Raw genomic sequence first — 9,651 nt, 5'->3', positions numbered from 1 at the left:
ACCTCAAAGCACTCGAGCTAGACCTCTCATTTGATCCTGCAATCCCATTACTGGGCATCTACCCAGAAGGAAAAAAATCCTTTTATCATAAGGACACTTGTACTAGACTGTTTCTTGCAGCTCAATTTACAATGGCCAAAATGTGGAAACAGCCTAAATGCCCACCAACCCAGGAATGGATTAACAAGCTGTAGTATATGTATACCATGGAATACTATTCAGCCATTAAAAAAAAAATGGAGACTTTACATCCTTTGTATTAACCTGGATGGAAATGGAAGACATTATTCTTAGTAAAGTATCACGAGAATGGAGAAGCAGTATGAGATTTTTGATAATATGGTAAGATTTGAAGCTGGGGACTGTCATTTTTGCAAAATTCTTATTTATGCGGACTAAGTTAATAAAGAAATTTATTTTAGTTTGTTTTATTAATTAGAATAAATTCTGAACTGCTGGGGATTAAATTAATGATATAGCAGTCTAATAATAAAATAATAATAACAAAAGAGTATATAATCCTATGTACTCAATTTTGATATGAGGACAATTAACGACAATTAAGGTCATGGGGGGGGAAGGAAAAGCAGAGAGAGGGAAGGAGGAAGGGGCACGGGGCCTTGGTGTGTGCCACACCTTCTGGGGGCAAGACATGATTGCAAGAGTGACTTTACCTAACAAACACAATCAGTGTAACCTGGCTTATTGTACCCTCAATGAATCCCCAACAATAAAAAAAAAAAAAAGAAAAAAAAGAATATATAAGAGCCTATTTTTAAATTATTCAGGATGCTTTAAGATCTTTTTTATCTTCTTTTAAAAAAATTATTTAGGCAGGGTACACGTGGTGACTCCCTCCTGTAATCCTAGCACTCTGGGAGGCTGAGCAGATGGATTGCATGAGGTGGGAGTTCAACACCAGCCTGAGAAAGAGTAAGACCCCTGTTCCTACTAAAAATAGAAAAAACTAGCTGGGTGTCATAGCAGGCACCTATAGTCCCAGCTACTCAGGAGGCCAAGGCAAGAGGATTGCTCAGGCCCAAGAGTTTGAGGTTGCTGTGAGCTATGATGCCATGGTACACTACCCATGATAACAGAATAAGACTCTGTTTCAAAAATATATATATATAGTATTTAACAGCCTGGAATTTAATACTATTACTATGACTTGGCCAAATTTCAGATAAAGCTAATAGAATTGATACTACACAATTTGATCTAACTTGATATGGTCCATTAGGCTGTGTTAAAGAGCACATTACAGCTTGTCAGAGAAAATAAAATGAGAAGAAAACGAAGGCATCCTAGTCAGGGGAAGGTTCTCATTCTGCAATGATACTTTGATGTTGTAGTCTAATTGCTATTTCATTTAACTTCAGACTATTTGATTGGATAGATAATTTATGATGTTTTGCCGAAACAAACTTGGCCAGGCCTCGTCCTCACTGTAGTTCTTGAGGTTCAGTCCAATCACCTGAGTGAAGTTAAGGAACATGTTCCAAGTGTCTCAGGAGATGCTGTTGATCCTTGAGGGGTTCTCTGTTAGAAAGTTTAGCCATTGGTCCAAAACTTCTGGGTAAAGACTGGTTTCCACAGGGCAATACCTATTTCCCGATGCAGTGACCACTAGCCTTCAATGCCATTTTACAAGATGCTCACATCTGCAAATATTGGCTAATGCATCTTTAACTACTATTCCAAGGTCATCATGGCATTTAGATAATTAAAGTTTAATACAATGTATTACACCACAACAAAAATTTGACACCTCAGATTTAAGAAATTTAGGCAAAAGTGAATTAATTATAATGTCTTGCCATCTTTGGTGATTAGTGTATCCAATAAAAGCAATCATCTCATTTCCCTTTGTCATTATATGGACACACACTACTAATTTTAAACATTTATCTGAAAGAAGGGAGGAACCCAAAATTTTGAGGTGAAAATACCTATCAAAAGGAAAGATATTTAAAATATATGTTTAAATTTTCCCTAAAACCCACAAAGTATTAGATGTCATCCAAATCTCAGTTCAGTGAGGCTTAATGCAATTTGAATACACTGTCACTTGGATAGAAAGAATGTTATTATATCTGGCCTACATTTCTTTTTTTTTGTTTTTTCCTTTTATTGAGAGAGTCTCACTTTGTCGCCCTCTGTAGAGTGCCATGGCATCATCATAACTCACAGCACCCTCAAACTCTTCGGCTCAAGCTATTCTGTTTCCTCAGCCTCCCTAGTACTGGGACTACAGATGCCTGCCACAGTGCCTGGCTATTTTTGTATTTTTGTTTAACAGGCCCTGGCCTGGATTGAACCCACCTGCCCCAGAGCATGTGGCCAGCACCCAAACCACTGAGCTATGGGCACCCAGCCCTGGCCTATCTTTCAAAATCTAAGAACTGAAGGAATCCAGTTAGAATGTTTGCATTTGATGCCATTAATGTTCAAAGGTAAAAATAGTAGTATAATTCCAGAAAATCATAGGACAAGATTTACTAAATGCAAATCTATTCCTGAGAAAGCTGATGACAGATGACCAAAGTGACATTTTTTTTTTTACCACTGGCTAATTATTCAACATATATTCTTCTTACTCCAAGATTTCTTACTCCATTATTTCTCTACTTAATTCAGTGGTTTTTAACCAGACTGTGCATTCCCATGATCCACGAAGATTTTTAAAATAAGCCGAAAACTGGAAGAATCTTTTTGAGAGCAATCTGTCACTATGAAAATATAAATCATGCATGTTCTGGGAATTCTACTCTACACATTTGCACTATACCTAGACAAGTAGAAATATACATGCATATGTATGGAAAAAACACCAAAAAACTAGAAACAAAAAACATAATTACTATCAATAAGAGATTAGTTAAACACACACTGGTATAGATATATAAAAAATATTATTCACTTTCTTTAATTTTTATAAGTTTTTATTTTAAAAATTCCCTTTTAATCTGTTTCAAAGTGTAAGCTGAACTATACAAGTTCCTGCCACCCCCCTTCCAGTACAGTTTCTTGAGGACAAATTTTTTAAACTGAAAAAGTAACAAGAGGCCCTCTACTAAAACCAGGAAGGCCCACAGTCAGCTCCTCAAGCCTCATTGGCAGTTTAGCCAAAGCTGACGTTCCAGAGCAAAACACAGAGGAGTCTAGGGACCAGGCCTTCCCTCTGATGTGGAAAGGGCTAAGCAAAGTCATGTTCTCTGTAGTGAAAATGGCCCAAATTCAGATCTGAAAACCTCCAATGATGTTCCCTGGTGCTCTTCTTATATTTTATATATTGAAGGCAGCTCCTTCTTTTATGGCCAATTTTAGCAGGCAAAGAAACAAAGGAGTACATATACACATATGTTAATTTTTTTATATAAGTAAAATATATACATATTTTATATATGTATATACACATATTGGGTGTAGGGAAAGGAGAGGAGGGTCATGTAAACCTAAACAGTCATCACATTACCCCCAATGAGCCTGACACTAACAAAAAGATAATATATAACTCCTAGGGCTAAGTGACAACATGGACGCAGCAAGAAGGGAAAGGACACACTTTTAACTCTTAGATACATTTTGATGTTTGTTTGGCAAAGTTCAGGCCAACCCCAGGCTTCTGCACTTGCCAGACAAATAAGCTGATGATACTCAAAAAAAATTAAAAAAAAAAAAATATCAAGCCGAGGTCCATAACACAGTTTTCCTTCAAGTCATGTTGGCCGGCAGACATAATTTCCCCAATCACCAGGAACAGAAACTTTAGCTCCAAGGCAAATGAGAGAAAAAAGTATTTCCATTTACAACATGAAAATACAGAAACTTCATCAGAGAAAGAAAACATTTACTTCCAGCAAAACGGAGGCAGCACTGCTTCCTCTGCATTCAGTGCTTAAGTGATTCTCAGTACAATGTGTTTTCAAAAAATGCTCACTTGACTGACAGGTGCAGCCATGTTGATGGACAGACTCAACATGAAAGGCAATAGGTCAATGAAGGAATGAACAAGAAGTGAGGGAAATAAGGGTTTCGGATAAATTATCTTAAAAGGGGGCTGTCACCAGACTACAAATGTTCTTGGCTGGCCTTGGCACTCCTAGAGTTCTAAGTCACTTGGGAATTAATGCAATTTGGTTAACAGTTAACACTGCTATTCAAATCTGTGTAAATCTTTAAAAATAATTATTACAATCTAAATTTAACCATGTAAACAGCACTATACACAGTACAGACCTGCCTTGAAAAACAATATGCAAAACTGAAATCTGACATTGTATCGTAAAAAAAGATACACAACATGTAGGTAGCCAGGTTCAAATATTGTAATGGATCCCCCCAAAAGAAATAACCAAAATATGAAGAAAGTGACTAAAACATGATACAGCATTTTAGAGCCCTTTCAGAAACAAGGCTGAGAAAGGTGTAAAGTAGAAAATATCTAGATCCTCAGCAATTTCCAGAAAGGTCCAATTCCTCGGTTGGCTTCAGGGCTGTGGGCAGATCCTTGCTGCTGCTCCTGGACAGAGCCACTAAGTCTGCTCCTTGGGACACAAGCCCTGACCTGAGTGCACCTCTCCCTTCCCCTTCTCTTTTCCTTCGCCCCATTTCCCACTCCACAAAGGTAGCGAAAAAACTTGGCCAGGCCTCGTCCTCACTGTAGTTCTTCAAGTCTAGTCCAATCACCTGAGTGAAGTTAAGGAACATGTTTCAAGTGTCCCAGGAGATGCCCTTGATCCCTGAGGGGTTCTCTGTTAGAAAGTTTAGCCATTGGTCCAAAACTGAAGGATTATTCTGGGTAAAGACTGGTTTCCACAGGGCAATGGCTAATTCCCGATGCAGTGACTGCTGCCCTTCTTCAGAGTCCAGGCCAAACTGAAATGTAAACTGGTGGAGAGCCTTGAATTTATTCTCTTGTTTGGCTTCTGTTAAGAGGCTGGGGAGGCAAGACATGATTGCAAGAGGGACTTTGCCTAACAATTGCAATCAATGTAACCTGGCTTATTGTACCCTCAATGAATCCCCAACAATAAAAATAAATAAATTAATAAATAAATAAAATTACAAAAAAAAAAAAAAAAAAAAAAAGAGGCTGGGGAACCATACACAGATTCCGTCAATGCTGTCTGAACTTATTGTTTTGCAGCCATCAAAAAACTCCTTCCTGGTGAATTTGCACATGGTTGCAGTCTGAACTTCCAAGCCAAGAGCAGCACTCGAAATTCTGTGGGGTCAACACACAGGTCATTGCAAAAGCACTCCATGACTTCCTCTAAAATTGCATCCTCCTGCTCATCCATGTAGTACCTAAACAGTTCTTCCAATCTCTTTAAGGAAGACTCTTCAGTATTGGACTTGGACTCCCTCTCAGCATCTCCCGAGAATTTTGGCGGCTGGCAGGCTTCAGTGGTAGCCTCCACCTTCTTTTTTCCTTTGATTAGGATATCCCCACCTGGCTTGCCACATGGTGGCACCTGCTCCTCACAGTAACTTGCACCCCACCTTCTGTGTGACTTGCTGCTGGCCCACGGTCTCCATCCTTGCTGCCCAGGGTCAATGAGGGATTCTTGTACTTGGTGACACACTGGTCCATGGTGCTGGTGGCCCGGCCTTTATAGGGGGCCCCTCTGGATCGGATGTCCTTACTGTCACTGGCCCATGTCCCTCAATACGCCATCAGCCAGAGGAGCCAGCCAAACCATCCCTGCTTGTGTTTCCAGGCTTCCTACCCTCCCCCCCGCCACCTCTTCTTCCACCTACCCTCCCCCCACCACCTCCTCTTCATCTCTTATTCACCTTTTTTAAAGAATAAGAAAAAAAAGTATAAAAATATGTTTACAATTTGTTATGTGATAAAGAGGTTACAATCAATACATATGGTGTAATGCATTATGTAAGTATAGGTGTATATAAATATGTGCATGTACATAAATGCATGTATATACCTACACATATGCATAAAAATATGTGGCATATACACACAAAGCTGTTAGTAATAGGCGAGAGGATGTATTGTTTATATTTTTATTTTTAATATATTATGATGTTTTGACATCTTAAAAAACCTTTCTAGTTCAAGAATGTGCCTCTCCTGGACTAGCCCGTTGTTAGAGATTAACAGACGGCTCAGCAAGGAGTGTGTCTTTTATACCAATCGATCTGGAGTCCTGCAGCCTTTCTCTGGCCCTTACACCTCAGGTGACTAATTATCTATCCGTCTTAATTATTCCAGGGACCAGGCAACTAGAAACCATCCTTGCAGCTTAGAGCCTGCTCAAATTATTCAAACTAGCCAATCCTAAACTTGGTGCCCTGCCTTGCCTCTCCTGCAGAAACTTCAGTGAAGGCTGTGGCCTAAGGTGTCCTCCCACTCCTGGCCCCTTCTGCCTCCTAACCAACTCTGGTGCTTCCCACATGGCCCTGCATGACGTGCCATGGCCTCCGTCTCTAGGACCCATAAGCATAGTAAACCTTGTTTTCCTGATCCTTTCCATGGTCCCTTCATTCACACCTGACTGATCATCTCATAATAGAAAACAGAACAAGAGATGATTTCAGAAAACTTACTTTGTACTTAACATCTGATGTTGTATGTATGTTTGTGTATAAGAACATAGGTTTCTTCTGTAATGTCTATAATATTTATTGCAAATGCTTCAATTCAAAACTCAAGATATCCTGATTCAGATCTGCCATGTGGCCCAAGCACCTTAATTTTAGAATCTCTATAGCTGATTTTGATGCACATCATCTACTATGAACTGGATGTGTCCTCCTAAAATTTGCATATTGAAGCTCTAGCGGCAGCCCCTAATCTGATGTTATTAGTACGTAGGGCCTTTGGGAAGTAACTAGGTTCAGATGAGGTCATGAGGGTGGAGCCTGTATGGGAATTAGGGCCTTTTTAAGAAGAGAGAAAAACATATGGTCTTCCTCTCTTCACCAGTGGGGACACAGCAAGAAGATGACCTTGTACAAGCCAAGAAGGGGGCCCTTAGGAAGAACCAAACGTATCAGCATTGTGATCTTCAACTTTCCAGCCCCCAGAACTCTGAAAAATAAATGCCTCTTGTTTAAACCCTTAGCTTATGGTATTTTAGAATCCTGAGCTAAAACACTACCTTCATTCATTTCCTGAGCACTGCTATTTCATGGGAACAATGTTGGCACTACGTATCCAAATATTGGAAAAGAACAGACATAACAAAGCTCACAGTTGAGGGGAGTCTATTGATTAGTTTATGCTGCAGCAACAAATCAATTTCAAACTATCAATGGTTTAGGCTGGGTGTGGTGGCTCACGCCTATAACCCTAGCACTCTGGGAGGCCAAGGCAGGCAGATTGCTTAAGCTCATGAGTTCAAGACCAGCCTGATCAGTAGTGAGACCTTATCTCTACTAAAAATGAAAAACTGAGGCAAAGGATTGCTTGAGCCCAAGAGTTCCAGGTTACTGTGAGCTATGATGTAACAGCATTTTACCCAGGGCAACAGAGCAAAACTCTGTCTCAAAAAAAAAAACCCACTATATATATATATATGTCAGTAAGTCAGCTCCAGGCCTCACAGCAACTATCTGGGGTTTGCTTTCCTCAAGACAGTTACCAAGGTCCAGTGTGGTGGATCACCCCTGTAATCCTAGCACTCTGGGAAGCTGGGGCAAGTGGATTCCCTGAGCTGAAGAATTAAAGACCAGTCTGAGCAAGAATGAGACCTTAATAAAAATAGAAAAATTAGGGTGGCACCTCTGGCTTAAGGAGTAGGGTGCCAGCCCCATATGCCAAGGTTGGTGTGTTCAAATCCAGGTTTGGCCAAAAAAACAGCAAAAAAAAAAAACATAGAAAAATTATCCGGATGTGGTGGTGGACACATGTAGTCCCAACTACTTGGGAGGCTGAGACAAGAAGACCCCTTGAGCCCAGGAGATGGAGGTTGCTGAGGTTGCTGTGAGCTATGACACCATGGTACACTACCCAGGGTGACAAACAAGCAAGCCTATTAAAGTTTCTGCTCTTTTTCATCCAGAATAAAAAGCCAAAGATCTTTTGACCTCAAGACATTTGATTTATTCGGCTGCCCTCCTGCATTATTACTTATCTCCCTTTGCTCACTATGCTGCAGCCTCACTGGCCTTTTGCTAGTCTTCAATGATGCCAGACACGCTCAAGTTGATGTGACTCTGTTGTCAGTGACTATATCTGCTACTCGGGACATTTATTCATCATTTACAAAGGAAACTCAAATTGTGAAAAGAATTTTTAAACTCTATTATTCAGGATTAAGTTTTACATGTTTATTTAAAGAGAATGAAATTTAAATTTATAATAATAGAATGGGGTGCTTTTTGATTAATCAATAAAATGAACTATTTTTCAAAATTGAATTTTCCTCATTTGCAATGGAAATTATATCCATGAAGGATCTTTTTGGCTGATACTTAGGATTCCTGAAGAGTGGCTACTGATTTACTCTACAGACATCATTTGAATTTCAAATCTAGCAATGTCTTGCTGCGAAAATAATAATAATAATAATAATAATTAAAAAGAAAGACCCTTTCAAAATAAAACTATGGCTTACATATTGTCTTCTTTATCATAGGGAATAATGGGACAGCTGAAAATTGTTTCTGCCTCTTGACAAAGATGGGAGAATCACTTTATGGTTTCTAATTATATTAGCTGTACCAGACGTGAATTCTCCCTGAAACACGCTAGTTTTTGCAGAGACTCTGCCTGCATCTTTTAAACACATTTCCATTATGCTTGAGTAGTTAAGTGTGCCTGTTTTGCATTTTATTTCCTATGATATTTCCATGACAATGGCAAAGTAAGACACAATCAGAATAGCATAGTGATGTCCCAAATACCAGTTTATTTTAAAAGTACAAGGTATCTTACAATTAAAATAGGCAATAACCTTGGTCATTGTTTGGTCAGTCCCTCTCATCCCTTCTTCACACTACTGCTACATCTCTTGGCCTTTGGCTAGAAGAGGCCACCAGGAGCAGAGCAAGTTGTGTGCTCCAGTGGGCAGCCCTCACAGGCTCTGGCAACCACTACTCCCTTTTCCCTCAGGTCTTAAAGTGATAACAGCTTTGTACGGTCTTATTCCTCTACAATTCATCTTTTTTTTTTTTTTTGGTTGCCTTCACTCTGCCTCTAGCTTCTTCAATAGTCCCTCCATTAAACTCATTCCATGACCCTCTGACAATGCCCTTTGTTTCCTGCTCATGACTATGGCTTACTCGATCATTTATTACATGCTGTGTTCTACAAAAGTTTTCAAACAAAAATGGTAAGAATAGAGAAAAAAATGATAGTTCCCCCAAATGGAAGGTCTGTTTCAAGTCATGAAGTTGAGGTTTGACTCACCCAGCCCCTGTTTCCAATGGACGTGTCCTCCTGTTCTCCTCAGAGCTGTGATAACCTCACTCTTTCCCATCCTCAGTCTATACCCCAGCCCCTTTGGCTCCTTCTGTTGCCACTCAGCCAGGTTCATCTTCCCGTTGCACAAGAGAAAGCCAATATCTAGAGACAACAGGGTTTATAGCAGAGAAAGAGTTTATTCTGATAGCACTAAGCAGGGAGTTAGGAAGAATTTCTCAAATCCACCTCCCTAAAAATCAGGGAGACAGGATTTTTATTTT

At 39.7% G+C, this 9,651-nt stretch overlaps 1 pseudogene; it reads right to left on the bottom strand.

Moving 5' to 3' along the window:
- Positions 1 to 4,535: 4,535 nt before the first annotated feature.
- LOC128590814 (DCN1-like protein 3) lies at positions 4,536 to 5,596 on the bottom strand (annotated as a pseudogene).
- Positions 5,597 to 9,651: the final 4,055 nt, after the last annotated feature.

This window comes from Nycticebus coucang, chromosome 7 (genome assembly GCF_027406575.1).
Source record: "Nycticebus coucang isolate mNycCou1 chromosome 7, mNycCou1.pri, whole genome shotgun sequence".
Taxonomy (NCBI): domain Eukaryota; kingdom Metazoa; phylum Chordata; class Mammalia; order Primates; family Lorisidae; genus Nycticebus; species Nycticebus coucang.
Note: the sequence above shows the minus strand (reverse complement) of the source record. Positions and strands in the feature narration are given on the sequence as shown.